This window comes from Anser brachyrhynchus (assembly GCF_964034855.1).
Source record: "Anser brachyrhynchus genome assembly, chromosome: 6".
Taxonomy (NCBI): domain Eukaryota; kingdom Metazoa; phylum Chordata; class Aves; order Anseriformes; family Anatidae; genus Anser; species Anser brachyrhynchus.
Window position 1 is genome coordinate 10,245,509 of NC_137700.1, and position 17,039 is coordinate 10,262,547.

The 17,039-nt window shown below is 37.5% G+C and overlaps 1 protein-coding gene across 34 annotated transcripts in view; it reads right to left on the reverse strand.

The window, feature by feature from the left end:
• DLG5 (discs large MAGUK scaffold protein 5) overlaps positions 1-17,039 on the reverse strand; it is a 170,763-nt gene that overhangs the window by 22,289 nt on the left and 131,435 nt on the right. For 11 of the 34 annotated variants that reach the window (XM_080598304.1, XM_080598303.1, XM_080598291.1 and 8 more), the window contains one exon: positions 213-14,324. The exons of 6 other annotated variants lie outside the window; for them this stretch is intronic. The gene's annotated coding sequence lies outside the window, so the exon portion shown is untranslated. The remainder of the gene's footprint in view (positions 1-212; positions 14,325-17,039) is intronic. 17 more of the 34 variants (XM_080598294.1, XM_080598292.1, XM_080598286.1 and 14 more) reach the window with 12 other exon arrangements.

Sequence of the window (17,039 nt, forward strand, 5' to 3'; positions counted from 1 at the left end):
TGTAATAACCAGAGACCACATCTAGAGTTCATGAGAAAGAGCTCTGCTCAAAGCAATCACTCAAAGTATGCTCCCAAATACTTTATTTGACAGCCTATATTACAAAATTAGAGCATTTATCTTAATCATTGGCTAAATGAATACTTCCCTGCTGTGAATATAAAACATTTCCCTATTTCTTACACAGAAATTGTGAATCAATCCTCCCTTACCTCCATCGCTTCTTTCATCAGTATTAGAAATAAGGTCTGAAGCAGACAAATGATATCTTGGGTTAACTTGCTCAACTGATTGTAAAGAAAGTGTTCTGAGTTAGTGATTTCACAGAATATCTAGAAGACAGAAAAGGTAAGCGGAAAGGTGTTGCTTTTTGAAGACTTCCACTCTTCAAAAGACATTTCAACAGTTTAACATTTTAACAATCTCACCAACACACTGACGTCTGCCCTGTGCACTTCCCCTGACTTGACATACCACATTATAAAATATAACAGCATTTTAGCTGAATCACAATTACCTCCATCCTACTACAAGCTACTTAATTAGGGATCAGTTGTTACAAAGGCAAAATGCAGAGGCTGTCAGCCACTTCCTACTAAAACCCCAATCTTACAAGCATGACATGATTTCACTTCTGTCAAACCTCCCTTAGTAGTCGTAATGTTGTACAGCCACATAGTTTTTGTTTGTTTACTTGTTTTTTAAAAGCATTTGGAAATATTATTGGCATAAATGATTTAATTTATGTCTTCCTTTCAAGTTTTACTGCAGTATGGGGAAAAACATCTGAAATACAAATTCCAAATTAATTTCTTTCAAAGGCGACTTGCAACAAATGTCAATGTGCTGTTAGTTAGCTGTAGTAACGGAGCTCTTTTGTTTAGCTCCTACAAAGATGCAGTGCTTGTAGCCCTGGAGAGACATGCCATGCAGAAGAGGCACTTCTCTAAGACTATTTCTCTCAAGGCCTTTTTTTTGAGATAGGCAACTGATTCATTTTTTAAGCTTTCATTAGAAAATAAACTTTAAGCACAATGTCATCTCACAGAGCACCTCAGGCTCTTAGCTACTGAGTCAGTGATGCCAGCTCTTCAGAAATGGGAGGTAAGGCCAGTACGGAAGCAAAGATTTGGAGTGAGTTTCTACATTCCACCACCAAATCCCTTTGTGCTGGCCATGCAACCTTGTGTCCTGGCCCACTTGCTAAAGGAAGAAAACCTGCTCACTCACCAGCCTCCTTCTCCTCCCACCCCAGAGGCTAGGGAGGCCTCAGCATCAGCATGCCCAGCCTGCTCAGAAACCCTCGGTGGTCATGCCAAATATGATGGCAGAGTAATGCCATTTGTCAACCTGCAGCTGCAAGACCTGTGCACCGTGGTCTTGCCCAGTCCTGCATTTTGACCACGTGGCATGAGGAGGAGGGTTTGGTGCTGGGGCCCTGTCTGTTCTCCCAGAAGGGAAAGCTTTAATCCTGTTACTGCATGGAGCCGGCTGCGCTCTGGCGAGAGCCATTACGAAGTTATCTGCAATTAGCAGTCGCCTCCCCTGAGCATGCATTCTCTCCCTAAGGCAAAACAAAGACTTTCTCTCTCAGGGTTTCTTCTGTCATAAAAAACAGAGCTGAAAAAAAGCCTAACTGGCTCATTTTGAGCATTCTGTCACCACTTGGGCAGGCTGTGTGAGGCCTGCATTTTGTACAACGCAGTTTTAAACTCTAAGGCATCTGTTCCTCAAGTAATGGATCTAATTGAAAAAAAAAAAGTTTCTCCTTTAATCCTTACAAGGACATGTGAGTGCATTCCTCCTTTAGAAAATAAAAGTTAATGGTTCTCTCTTTTCAGGGGTATATTTGATTAGTCATTTTATATGTTTGAAAAGGGTTGTTTGCATAGTCTGAGATGTAATATTTGATTTCTAGGCCTCTGTCTTAAACAGCAGTTAGCATCATTAGTCATTTTCATTCAATAAAGAAGGCTAAATAGGGATAACACTAATGGACGCCCTGTCACATCTCATCCATCTTTTTTTTTTTTTTTTTTTTTTAAAAAAAAAAAGCATCTCATAGTAAACAGAGAGCCTCTAAACACAGGAAGATGCCTCACTGCCCTGGATCCTTTCAGCTGATCAAACTATAGTCATTCAGATCCTACAGCCACTATTCACAGCACCTTAAAAATGAAATCTCAGCCCTGGAACACCCGCCAAGAGAATAATATGAGAAAAGACTGTGTAGGGGGATTCAGAAGCCTTAAATCACTAAGAGAACTATGATTAGCTGGCAGATTTAGATTTCATTTTTGCTAGAAAAAACTTTAGACGCTGGGGACACTTCATCATTAGCAACAGAGCAGAAAATAAAATGCAGCAGCTTTTACCATATATCGCATTTGAAACAAAACAGATACTTGAACCAAAAACTGTTCTCAATTTAGAAGCACAAATCAATATAGTCAAGATAGACTGCTGAAGACTTGGCCAATATATGTCTCAGGGGAACTTTAAAAATTATAATCTTTCCTAACAACAATTCTGAAGAAGCTAGGTTGGCCAGCAGGTCTCCCAAAGTTAACCATGGTATGACAAAAGATTCTTATACATACAAATGAAACATTTATTTTCTTTGGAAACATTCCAAGGAAAATGACACAAAGTAAGTAATTAACTTCAGGGTTTTTCTTCCTGTTTCCTTTCACCTTTTCTGTTTATTTAATCTTTTTTCCCCATAGAAAAGAAGCATGGAGGAAAAGAGCTTTAAAAACCTAATTACCAAAAACGTTTATGTTCAAAATAGCTGAAAAGTTTCATGGGGGAAAAAAATGAGGATTTGAAAAAAACTGAGTCCCCTCTGCAGCTCTACTTACATGAATCCCAGCAATTTTTATTTTTTTTTTTTTTTTATATATGGCAATTAGAGTGACTGCTCATGCAGGATGAGCAAGCGGCATTTATCCTGCAGCCTCTCCTTCAGTCAGATCACTTATAGGGTCTCCCCCCTCTTTTTTGACATATTTTCACTTGATCTACAGAAATGAAATTCTCTTACAGACTTTTTTTTTCCACTTCTGTCAAATGAGGATGAAAACAGCTGCTTTAAAAAGGATTTCAGAAAGACAGTAATTGCAGGAAACAGACAGCATAGAAAGTCTTCTTTCTTTTGGAGACCAGACTACAAAAAAAAATAGGTGAACGTTGTATGACAGTACATTTTTTGCGAACCAGCAGGCTGTGAGCCACCGCTATCTGCTTCTATGTGGAACTTTGAAACAAAAATGCCCAAGGAAAGTTTCATGGCTAATGAAACATTTTCCAAAATACATATGATGTATTTTATGAAAGAGGTCATATTATTCTGACACTCCATCTTCCTAACAGCAACTTGAAATTGAATAGAAGAAAAAAAAGCAGATGACATTGTTTGACAGGAACAATTCAGGAGGCAGAGGCATGCAGGATGCACATGTAAGACTGTCAAGGGCATTGGCTCAAGGCTGTGTTCTGTTCCTGACCTTGCTGTTATCTTGTGGCAAGATCTTAAACAAATAGCTCTTTTCATGAGTTTTCTTTTTCACTTCACCTCTTAACTTTCTTGTCCATTTAGACTAAAATATCACAATGCTAATGTTAAGAGGTGTTCCTCAGGATTTGTGTTTTATTTGCTGTCTTTCATACTTTCTTTTAAGAGGGCAAGATTTTTAACAGAGAATTACATCTCTCTGAACTTTCAAGTCCCTCTTAGCTTTTCATGTTTTAGTGCAAGAATTAACTTAAAAGGCTTAAAGACTATACAAGCAGTTATTTTACTTGAAAGTAATGAATAATTCAAAACCATAATTCAAGCAGTGGTCGTACTCTGGTTGTACTTAGTAATAACCAGGAATAACAGTAATCAGCATTGGTCTTTTAAAACGCCTGCGTAGATTTTCTCCATCACTCCTATAAAACACTTTAATTTCTGTTCTCTACATTCTACTACTACGTTTTTCATAAGCATCATTGTAAACAAAGTTATAAGAGATGTCTTATTTATTCTTTAGCCTCTCCCTGTTTTGAAGTGTGATTTAGTTGAATTTTTTTGTTTGTTTGTTTGTTTTTTTGTTTTTAGTTTGGGGTTGGGCCAAAACATGTTTCTTGGGATTTCTGTTTGGAAGGTACATCTTAGGGAAATAACAGTATTTTCTTGTTCTTTTCTTCATGTTTTCATTTGTAAGGTGTTACTCAAGCTATACATGCTATTCCTTCTCTCTATCTAGGCTTTTCCTACCCACACACCCCCAAAGGAATCTCTGTCCTTCTTAAAGATAGAAGGATGGATGTTGATTTATTCCAGAATTGTTATCAGGTAGGCCCAAACCTAGGCATCAGTATGAATAAAAATAATAATAATAAAAAAGCTACAGTGTACTTTAAAAGGCAGACAGGAGCTGAAAGTTAAGATGTTAGGATAATTCTTTGGTAATAAGAAATCCACTCCTGAGATGTCATATATATAACAAAAGAACAACTAAAGGACAGAGCATCCTGTAATGGATGACTGTATAGGACAGGGAGGGGGACTGAAAATAAACTCTCTGTAAACTCTCATTGTAAACTGGGATGAGACCCTTGCGTCACATCACCAGCAGTTAATTAAAAAAAAAAAAAAGAGAGAGAAATAGGCATTTTCTGCAATGCAGGACACTTCTGTGGGTAAGGAGATCCTCTATAACATCATGTTTTTTCTCTCCTTTTCAAGTTTGATTTGATAAATAAACAAATGATTGGAATGTGAAACATGACAGAAAGAAAATAAATGCATTAGCATATTAAATGAGCTGCCTGCTGGTATAGTACTAGCCCTGAGTAATGAAAATCCATGTAATTGATCTGGGGCTGATGGATAGTTACTCCTCATCACTGCCTGAAGTCTCTGATTTGTCAAACATCAGATAAATTTTCAATGAGCTTTCTTCTGCCACTCCTTCACAGTTATATCAATACGCTGAATATGTATGTTGCGTTAAATGCTCATCCAAAGGCAGACAAAAGAACCCAAACAACTTCCTACCTGATGATTGTTAGCCTGGCTTGGGCCTTCACTCCAGTTTCTACAAAGTGGAAGACCTGCTGGAGACCTGCTAACAGCCTGCACTGCAAGCAGTTTATCCAGATCAAATGAAGAAAAGCTAAAGTTCTCCCTAAGGCACCATGCATGCATGAACTATTTCTTTGAGGGCTCTCTGGTGCTTTGCAAATCTTACCCTTTCACACTGCAACTGTGGGTGAGTTTAGTTTTGAGAGCAACCTAAGACCCACAGAATTAAGTAGAAGAAATTAAACGGTGGAGATGTGTTGTAGCACTTCACAAACTTCTATACATGCTAGAAAGAAAATCCAAGATGAGATTAATGAAGAAAGTGGCATTTTTTCTGTAGAATGATTTTGTTTCTAGCTTCTTTACCCTGCGAAATGGCTCTTTGCCAGAAAACACTTTCTGTTCAACCCTAGTTCTATACTAAGAGAATAATAGTAATTCAGACTAAAGTAAAACTTGACATTTTTAGACTATGGGAAAACTTGTTTGAAGAATTTCCATGCTGATGGATTCTACTGTTATGCCAACAAAGGAGGCCACAATGCAGCTCTTCACATCGTACCATCTACCAACAATACTTCATTCTGTAGCATTAGTTCAATAGACAAAGCTCTTGAGTCTCCACAGAGCAGAGTTGACAGGAAACCATCCAGATGTACATGCTGTTCAAAATCTTTCAGTTTGCCCTACAGTCCAAATATAAGATCTCCCTGAAGCCTTTGGAATCCATAAACTTCTCACCTATATAGGCAGTACTGTTTTACCTTTTCTGGGTAATATTTTGTGTTCTACTTAAGTCTCTGAGAATTCAGAGCATAAGAGCATTAAAAGAAACTGCTTAGAAGGAAAACAGAAAAAAATAAAAATAGATTTATGTGAACTGAAACTACCTTGCAAATATTAATTGAGAAAGAAGGACACCATGGCAAATCACTAAAATGAAATACCAAAAATCAAAGATGAAAGCAGTTTACTATATGAAGTCACCTAAAGAACTGGAAGTACAGCTTGTATCACACTCATCTCTCTGGTTTCCCTTTTACATTCTTTTTGTTGAGATATGTGTGTGCATGTATATATATACACACATACAGACACAGAGAAACAGACACAATAGATTAAGCAGCTGAGAATTTCCAGAATCAGTTAACACTATTTATCATTCTAATCTCTTGTACTGTGTAAATAATTGTTATTGAAATATTTAGAAGGAAAATTTCCAGAAAGACAGTAACACGTCAGAGTGACATGTGTCAACAAAACCTCATAATCCCTAACACTGGCATACATTGCGTGGTATATCAAAAAAGAAAACAGAAAAAAAGAAAAGAAAAAAGCATCACAATGTTCTTTCTTGTCCTGGATGAACTTTTTACTTACCTGAGTTTGAAGAAGATGAGAACTGAGAGCACCACTGAAGAAAACGCAAGATTTCAACTGAACTGTTAGAGAACTGTATTGCCCTAAGACCTGCTTTGTCCCTTCCTGCTGGCCTTGGTACTCAAGTGGCTGCGTGAGTCAGGTCTTGCTCACTGATTTGCTTGAAAACTTGCAGCTTTTCAGAAATGATCTACCTGATCAGCTAGATGATCTGGCACCCTACCTGGCCACTCTTGCACTTGTGATGCAACAGAGCACAAGAAACAATACTCCACCCTGTTAAAACACGGGTATTCTGTAACTAGCCAAATTAGCAGGAACCAGAACATGGTGTTCCCTACTTGGGCTGTAAAAGAACACAATGTTTGCTCTAAGGAGCACAAAGGGCTTTCTTTGGCCACCTGTGCACGGATTAATTCTGCAGAGATGGGCAAGGGAAGCACAAGGCATCCAGGCAGGGACAGGAGTTCCCTCACTCCCACCTGTCTTCACCTTAGCATGGGTAATGGGCAGCCCACAGGATTCAGCCCCACCAAAAACTCAGATTAAAGGCAGTTTAGCATAACACTGGATTTAAAAACAATTATGTTTAACAATTTAAATTATGTTTCAGTTGAACTCAGCACTAATATAAGCCCCAGTGATTTACTGTTGCCACACACGGGATGTAATGGAAAATAGAGAATGATAGAGAACAGTAGTTCTGCTGATCCTACATAGGATACACAGCCCATTCACAGACATGAGGCTCACATAGCAGCTCAATGCCATCAGAAATAGTAAATCCCCTGCCCACTAGCTGTGCACTCCTGCTATTTCTGCTGTCAGCACCTGCATTCATCTGGCTCTGCAGTGAGCTGGGCAAGGATGTTCACCCAGCAAAAGACTAGCACTTCTACCTCTTCTCCTCTGCCTTCTACACCCACAAAGATCATCCTAGGTATCCTATCAACATTTCACCCTTACTGTTAAATCTAATTATTTCTCATTTTGCTCAGAAAAAATTCTTATTCCTCCAGAACTGAATGAAGCTGGAAAACTACACGTTGTTTAGAGACACACCTCATTAGCTTAATCAGTAAGCAAAATCTTTACGCTGTATAAATAAGGAAGCATCAAATTTAGTTCTCAGGTCTTTGCCCGAATTTAGACATCTAACCAAAAAGGCCACCTATAATTTGTGACAGAACATGGTAGTAATATAGCTACCCAGCACGGTGCTGGTACCATGATGTGAGCTTTATAGAGTCTACCGCCATCTACAAGTCCACATTCATACATTTCTCTTGCTTATCCCTTTCCTTTTTATTAGAATGCACTGTGTTGTGTTTTTTTTTTTTGGTGTGTGTTTTGTTTTTTTTGTTTGTTTGTTTGTTTTGTTTTTCATTAGAGATAATACATTTTATCACTTGTGATAGCAGTAGGGAATTATATACTTCTTTCTTCCCTTCTCCCAGAATACAGCTGCTTTGGGAGTTATTTCCTTTGTCTGAAGTTGCAAGATTTAGTATAATTCACATTCTCAACGTTTTGTTGGGGATATAAACTATGAATCTTATCCTCTACATGACAGAAATACAGATTTGCTGAGCTCCAGAGTCATCAGAGTAAACGAAAAAATTACCCCGTTCCAGCCATCTATCATACTGCTCTAGTCTCTTCACTGAAAATTGGGCTGAAAATTATTCCTTGCAAATTTTAACTCATAAGGATAACATGCACAATACGTTTCTAGAGAACACCTTACAGGAAGGATTGCCCAAGAGCATTCGACACCCTGCTGTCCAGTCATTTCTGTTCTATATTCCCTGCAGCTCGTTTGCAACCATAAACCTTGTCCCTTACGTTGATGCAAGCATTCATCCTGCTAAGTTCAGGTGCTGCTAGTCATATGGCTACTGCAGACTGATGCACCTAGAAAACTTACCAATGAAGCTAAATCAATATTCAGGTAGTGAGCCCACAATGAATTCCTGTCTGCCACAGCTACATTGATGGCAATATTTCATTTATTTCAAGTCTAGTTTCTTCATCTATGCATTAGATGAAGTCACAGCAGTACTGGTAATATTCTCAGGAACATATGTAACATAGAAACAGGGACTGCAGAGCAGCATGTGCATGACCAAGTCAAGGCCCCCAGTTTCAGGCATCTATGCAGTAGGTGTCTGTCTAGTTCAGAAAGAGTCACATCTACTGTACACACAGAGCACGGGCCACAGAATAGTGCCGTAAATATACCACAGCAGAAAACAGACTCAATCCTAATGTGCCTCGTGAAGAGAGCAGCAGCAGTCAAGGGAAACAGCACCTAAAACTTAATAAATGAAACATCTAGATAACTTCAGGTAGCAATCATGCAGAGAGGTACTGGAAGCCTTCAGTGAAACTTTAGCCCGGCCTGGGCCCTCCCCATCTTGAATGAAGAATGTTACTTGAAATAAACAACAGATCCTTGAATACAGATGAGGGTACAGGTTACCATCAATGAAATTTGAGTTTGGTGTCTAGCTTCCTAGTTCCTGGTGTTGAAAATGTAGTTTGGTTCAGCTTTTATTTTTTATGTATTATTTATTTTTTTTTTAGGGGGAAGGCATTGAAATTCCATCCATAACTCTCTACACCAAGGTGATCTGGAAGGCAGTAAAACCTTGAGGAGTCTCAGGACCCCTGTTTATTTCAGTTTTAGATGCAGTTATATTTAGCATAGATACTCTTTCTTTAAAGTTGTAATAAAAATAAAAGTCTCTAAACTACTTACCAAAGAAAGCTTGTGCCCATGTATGTATCCTGTATCATCACAGCTCACGCACTGCTCTGAGTCTTAATGAAGCTCATGTGATATCAGTTATAAATGGGAACTATGCAGAGCAAGTGACACAGTGTATCTGAGAAGGAGTTATAAAAAAAATGCTAATTCTGAAAATAAGATTCTTTGAAGGAAATGTGAATACATTGGTGGAACACTACAGAAAGCAACACGTTCTTCCACAAAGAATTTGCTGTTGCCAAGAACCTGTTTTTACTTTTCTTAAATGGTTACTTGACATATATGAAGGACTGGAATGTGCTTTTACAATAAAAAGAAGGTTCTCTCCGAGGTGCTCACATGCTCTTGGGGATGCAGAATCTTCAGCCGGCCATTATGTTTTACAGCTTTTCAAACATCTCTATCTCCCAAAATCTGATGGCTGAAACATGTTTGCAACAATAACAGCTATAGTTGTAAAGACATGTGCCTTTTTGAAAAAATATGGTTAATGATAGTTTTTTAAAATGAGCTTCTCAGTGCTCTGTATCTTCTAGAGGGCTGGTGGGAGGACGGGATTACATGCATTCCTGGGTGCTCCCTTTAGTTCCTCATTCTATTTCTAAAATCTCTTCTATAGCTTGATGAACTAGTTGTTGTGAAAAAAGCACAGAACTGTAGCTCTTTGTGCATTTATCAGTTGCATCTTCACCCAGTCACAAAATACTATCTTGGAAATTACTTACCTAGATTGTTCCTTTTAAACAAATATTCTGTTCATTTTTGACTTCTTGCATTCTTAGGTCTCTTGACACTGCCTTCATTGAAAACAGAGAATTGGTGGAAATTTTTCAAATGAATCTTTTTTTTTTTTCCCCACAGGAAATTTTAGCTGTTTGGTTAAACAATTTCTTGGTTTTGTTTTGTTTGATTTTTTTTTGTTGTTTTAGAATGCTGACTTTACACAGGTTATTTTGATTTTAATAAGAAAAGGGAATATTTTCTATTATTCATTTGAATGTCTTTCCAAAGCATCATGTTAGCATTTCATGCTACCTACAGCTTCTATTCTTCAACTTTTTCCCCCCGTGAGCTAGGATCCCTCACTGAACTATGTGCCCATGCAATGGCCAAGACTCTGTATTAAGAAGTGACTACGGTGTATAGCCACAGATTTAATTTATGCAATACAGGCTGTACAAAAAGACCACCAATCCGTTCCAAGATACAAATACAGCAGCTTTCATTGAAAATATTACATATGTTATTTTCTGAGTTTTTTTTATTAATTCTCAGTCTATATATTCTCATTTTTCATATGCCTCACTTCCAATGCCAAGTGAAATGTAGTGTGGCAAAATTATTTGCTATGGATGCTGTGATATGTAATTTAATTCACGTGCTATGATTTCAGTACTTGGATAAACAAATACAAACTCTTAAATGCAATAAAGGCCAACAACTAATAACCATTAATGAATTAAAGCACACATCTAATTGATGTAGTTGTTAAAATTATGGTATCGGCTTGTATGTCTCTATTCTATGGCTTCGAAATTTACAGTATTGAACCAGGGTCAGTACTGTTGCCCCTGGAGACATTATGTTATACAGTGCCAAGGAAGTGGAATATAAAATCATGACAAAAAAAATCCATAAATCAATACAAAACCAACCATAATCTTGTTAATTTGTTTAGTAGCTTTAATAGCTAAAATATTTCTGCCAGAAATGAAGCCTCCTCTGCTTTTTCCTTATGAAGATATTGATAATTAATGTCAGAACAACGCAGAGAATGTGCATTTCTATTGCCTAAAATATTCATCCAGAAATACTTCCTGCACTTTTTTAACTTAATAAAGATCAGCATAAACGTACTGCATTTCTTTCTTTTATATTATCCAAATGACAATGAAAAGCAACATGAACTGCAAACAGAGTGGAGAGTAAGCCCACCATGTCTATTAAATTGACAGTTTATGGAAAATACTAGTGAATTCACTATGTATTTTACCATTATTTCAGCTTGTATGGTGTATCTGGGAAACCTCCTCATGTCTACAAGAGTTTTTTCCAGAAGAGAACATTCATTACAGTTGTCTTGGAAACATAAGCACCAGGGAAATATAAATCAGAGCTTAAGATGATTTTGTTTAGAAACTCTGAAACAAATGAGAATAAAAATAAGAGGTCTACATGAGCCAAACTTCATGATATGGTATCTGCTAAATACATGAAATGACCTGATTCATTGCACGTTACAGTATTCCACCTCCCTTGGTGTTGTTGAGACTTGAGGTGGAGTTCAGCCCGAAATAAGAGCCAGGAGCCATACACAGAAAGAGTTGCAAGAAGGCTGCATGGAGCCCACATTTATACATACATCACGATAATAAGCTTAGAAGAACAGGACCCTTGACAAAATTAGAAGGAATTCAGAATAGAAAAGACCAAAGGGACACATGATCATGATTTTTCAAAACCTTGATGCTGCTAAAATGTATAAAGAGGATGAGGATTAATTTTCAACGTGGCTGTCAGGAACTCAGCCTTCAGAAGCAATGCAGGGAAAGACTCACAAATTCAGCTCAATTGAATCATTTTTTTAACCTGTTAATTAGTGAATATATTTGAATAATGTAATAACCTACCTGGAAAACCTATCATTTGTAGTTTTTTAAGCACAGTCTACACAACAGATTTTGATCATTTGTTCTCAGACAGTTTTAAATAATTTCAAAAGTTTTGTAAAATTGTTATATCTTGTATCCCACTGGATTTTTTTGTTGCAAAACCCATCACTCCCTTCCTCCTATAGTCTAGCTGAACCCAGCGCCCAGCTGTGTGCTTCCAGGGCTGCCACCTGTGGGACAGATGAACCCAGACACAGAGCCACTTAAGCAGGTACACAGTCTGGCTTAGAGCACTTGCTGCTGCTGTCACTGCCCTCCTATTAACGTTTATTGAGAATCACAGACTTCACACTGGGAACCAGAGTCTAATAACCTCTCTTCTCCTGCTAGCCTAAAAGACTCGTCTAGTAGCAATTGGAAAGGGAGAGCCAGGATGATGAGCCTGGAGGAAAGTCCTTCACCTTTGTGAACTGCCTCTGCTGCCATTACTAGCTTTGGCCCAATACTATACAGGAAAAATATCTAGTGAAAGCCAAGCAGGTGTTTGAAGCATTTCAGGCTAGCCACCATGTGACCCTAAGCTCATCTGGGGACAGATGAAAAAGTATCGAACTTACCAAAAGCCAAATTCACTTACGAAGGGTGACACACACAAAGTAGATTTCAGCCTGGATCCAGATTTCAAGATTTTTCTGTACTTTTGCAAGAGCATGGGATGTCCTCTGAAGGTCTTATATACTGCTCAGCAGTCACTAGTAAATGTACACAGAAAATAAACAGTTCAAAGCAACCTCACACCAACCAGATCTCAAGCAGTTTGCAGCAGCAACACTTAAGACTGGATAAATGCTCTCTTACTGGTGCTACTGTATTTAAACCGGGTTTATAATCTAAAAAGAACATGTGGATTTCAAAAATTTGGCTAACACTTTTTTCATTACTTTCATCTTTTCCTAATCTCAGAAATTAATCTCAGTATAGCTGATATTCTCAAAGCACTCCTGAGAAAACTGTTGACGAAACAATATAGAAGCAGCAGGTCTGGATAGGAATCACTTAATGTCCCAGTGAAACATTTGTTTTCTAAAAAAAAAAAAATACTATATATATATATAAAATCTGAAAGATCTGGAAGATCAAAGTCTTCTGAAAACTTTGGAAACTCTTAATGTATTTCTTTTAAAGTGAAAATGGTGTTCTCACTTTCTTTTCCTGTTCTTCCTCCTTCACCCCTGTTAAGCTTGAATATAACAAAGCATCTTTATGACAGCAGGAAAGACATAAAATGCACACCAGTGATCTTAAGCTTGCTCTTGTCTTCATTTCAGATCTAGCGAGGGCAAGTAACGCCAGTCACAGGAAGGGTTTTTGATTTTTCACCCGTGCTACATATCACGCAGTACTGGTGTGAAAAGAGAAAATTGCTCCCAAGCACGACCCACTCAGAAGAACAAAGTCAAAGTACAGAGACACAATGACAAAAGGGCACTTACTGAAGCTCAGCAAGACAGACTCCAACGTCAACTTGAAATTATTTTTTCAGGAATTGATATACTTAAAGATTATCCACATACTTAAGCCTGTTGTCTGCTCATTTGGGTAAGAATCTGCATTGGCTAAATGTGTTAGATTTTATCTTTCTTGAGGTAGCTACTACCTCTGATTCTTCTGAGCCTCACATTACTAAAGTATCTATTGAACTTAAAGTGTATCATGCACTTAACTTCAAAGGATGCCTGTGGAAAAAAAAAAACAGGTATGTTTTTCCCCATTTTATTGATGGGTGAGAGACAAAAGACATTTATGGTCGTGCCTAGAATCTCATAGGAAAACTGGCAGAGTGAAGAAAAGAACTCCATTCTTCTAAATTTCAATCTGCCATGTGCAACCTGACTGCATAAGAAGCTTTCTCTCTCTCTCTTTTTTTCCCCCTCCTATTTGCTATGCCCATTTACAGTCTGTGAGTGTCTCCTGATAGCAACAGTAAAAGAGCAGAGGAAATGAAACCCAAGATATGCTTATAGCTTCTTGATATAGCTTCTTGACCTTCCTCCTTATTTGTATGGGGAAGGTTTGCAGTGCTAGCAAAGCTTCATTACCTTAAATCAAATCGGACTGTGTCTGAAACAGGTGATTTGACTAGTTTCAATGTCTTTTCCCCTGTGATTCTGTGCATCTCTGGAATGATCCTATTTAACTCCAAATTAAGAAGAGCAAATTGGTTACTTGTGGCTGGGTCATGCAGATATTCTTATACAGGCTGAAATTCTTTGTTTTGTTTCTCATTTCTAATGGAGAAGAGTGTATACTTACATGACAGAAGAAGGAAAATGATGTTTAGCTTTTAGTTGGAGAAGACAGATGCTGAATTTTCACTATTGCCAGCAAGAATGTGTTTTCAAAAGATTCCAGTCTAAAAGCTGCTCTTTCACTTGCCATATTGCCCTCAGAGACAAGTTTTGCTCATGTCAAGGTTGAATGATCTCAATATCTGAAATGGCAGCATGATGACAAGCACAGAAGAGAATGAGAAATAAAAGTACTCCCTCTCTATTTTGATCTCTTTTCATTTGATGCTTGCTGGTGATGCCACTGGGGCAGAAAGCATTTTATTTCTGGTACAGAGCCTCTGGCTGGAGACTCAGAGCTGGTAGATTTAAGATGTGATGTTGTTCACTAATCTTCTGATTGTCAGGAGATACTTTCACCTTATTAATGGAATCCAATGCTCTTGCTGGAGGATTTTCCATGCATGGGAGTGTATAACTATCATAAGAACTTAAACTTTCTTAACTCCAAAACTGGTTTCCTGGCCTCCAGGCTGTTAAAAGAAACATGCAGAACGTGTATGCATTCTGAAGCAGCAAAAGAGCAGCAGGTATATGAGACCAGGTCTTATGTGATACTAAGGTTGTGAAGCGAGCATAAGTTAGCAACAAGAAAAGAGGAGGTAGCAACTCCTAGAAGAAAGAGCGTTTGTAACACGGTTGTTACAAACCCTCTCCTTTTTTGGCTGCCTGCCATCTCTCTCCAAATATTGTACCTCAGCTAATTTTCTTTTTTTCTTTCAAGACCCTTTTCAACATCACACTATAACACATGACACAAACTCAGGTCTCACAGCTAGAAAATCTGACTGGAAGTTCACTTTTCTATAACACTCATTCTTATCACCAGAAACAGAATAAAGGTTGTATTATTTACTATTTGAAGTTAGTATAAATATATTTGTTTTGTGATTAAAGTAGTATTTTCCAAATGTTTTGTGCTTTTACCAAGTGCAACTTATTCTTGAAGGCATTCACAAAATACAGTGTAGTGTGATAGCTATAATCCACTGGAATTAAAATTTAAAAGCATGATGCTATACACCAGCTGGGCAAATAGGTATTTAGGGGATTTCTTAATTCTTTCTTTTTCTGATTTTTCTCTACAAAATTGTTTCTTTACATTTTAGAGATTCTGTAAATCTCACCGATAGTTATTTTAGAGCATAGATTTAATGAGACTTTTTTAATCCTTTACACCTGCTGCTTGACCTCCTCCCCAAACGACTGCTCTAAAAGCACAGGATATTTTCATCTAGAATTCAACATGGTGCAGTCTAAAGTTCAGATTTGATTTGTCTGCTATGTCAACCCATAAAGTGCTATAGAACAAAGTGATGTGAAAAAAAAAACAACACACCAAGCTCTACTCTTGTATATATAAAACTAGATTGTTAGACCTAGGGAACAGTTTCAGGGCTAATAGCTTTGTTCCTCCGGTGTCCATTTGTAAACTGTGAACAATACTATTCATTTGGTCTCATAGTGATATTACTAAGCCAAGTTAATAACACATAGATGGGATACTTTAGGGATGAGTCAAAAGAAAATGCCATGGATCAAGTGGCCTCACTGCTACTTTGCCCTCAGAACAAGGTAATGGTACAGGAAATGGTATAAGTGAAAAATAATCTTTCATTACTACACATCTATTGGGGAAATCATTGTGAAATTAATAATTTCTATTATAAACTGATTTTGGACTGGTCTGCTGGCTTATCTCTCTCAACAGAAATACTAAGAGCCACTGAATGGCCATGAGGCAACAGCATTCCCCAACCTCTCTGGCTACAGCACATTCTTAAAAACTGCACCATTGGCCAACTCCTAGTCGCATGGAAGTCACACTGAAATTTTGCTCAAAATGGCCAAAGAACAGAGGAATGGGCTCCTGTAGAAAATACATAGAATTAGTAAAAACAAGAATACGCCATGTTAAGGTTACCATGAAACCTTGTTTCTCTGTAAAGCTATGTTGAGCTGGGACGTGCATACAGCCTGTAAAATATTTTGTCAAAATATGTTATGCTATAAGGGCTCTGCTACACATTTGCACAGGAATGAATTTTAATAATTGTACTGTTTGAGTCAAATCAGTAGTTTCGGTTGCAAAGATGTTCACAAATAATAATACAGGTGTTTGTTTTTTTTTTGTTATGATCACATTTCCTTTCCCTCTTAGTCTCACCTAGCCTCACCAAAACAAACAAACAAAAAAAAACCACCATACCCTATCAGAATTAGTTGTGCTCCATTCAGCTTCAGGAGTTAACTTTCATACACACTACAGTCCTGGCAAACAGCTTACAGTCTAGTATTTGAGTTATTAGGAAAATTTGAAAAACCTTAACTGGATTCTTCAATACTGGCTTCTGCTGATGCCCTAACAAGACTTGGTCTTGATTTCATTAGAATACAGGATCACATTGACTGGGAATAACACTTTCCTGTTTTACTATGTTTTACATAGCGTGAAATACTATGTTTTACATAGCATGAAATGATGTTCTGTAAAACAATGTCATTTTAGACTGTGAAATAAAAATAAAAATAGAATGTTAATATTTAACAGCATTCCAGTATTTCTAAAATATTCTAAGTATAAACTACAAAATATTTATCCCTTATGTTCTAATATACACTATATTTTGATACATTCCAAATACAACTAAGACATATCCGTAGCTCATGATCAGAAATTTTTCTCACCAGCTATGAGTCTGCCTTGAAAAAGACATATGCTACCATGCAGAGAAACCTCATGTTAAATTGCTGTTGGAATAACAATGTACATAAAAACACATTAGCATTAATGCTTTTCTCATTATAGCTAACAGCAAAACCTCATTGATTACAACAGGAGCCCTTTTCAGCGAGCG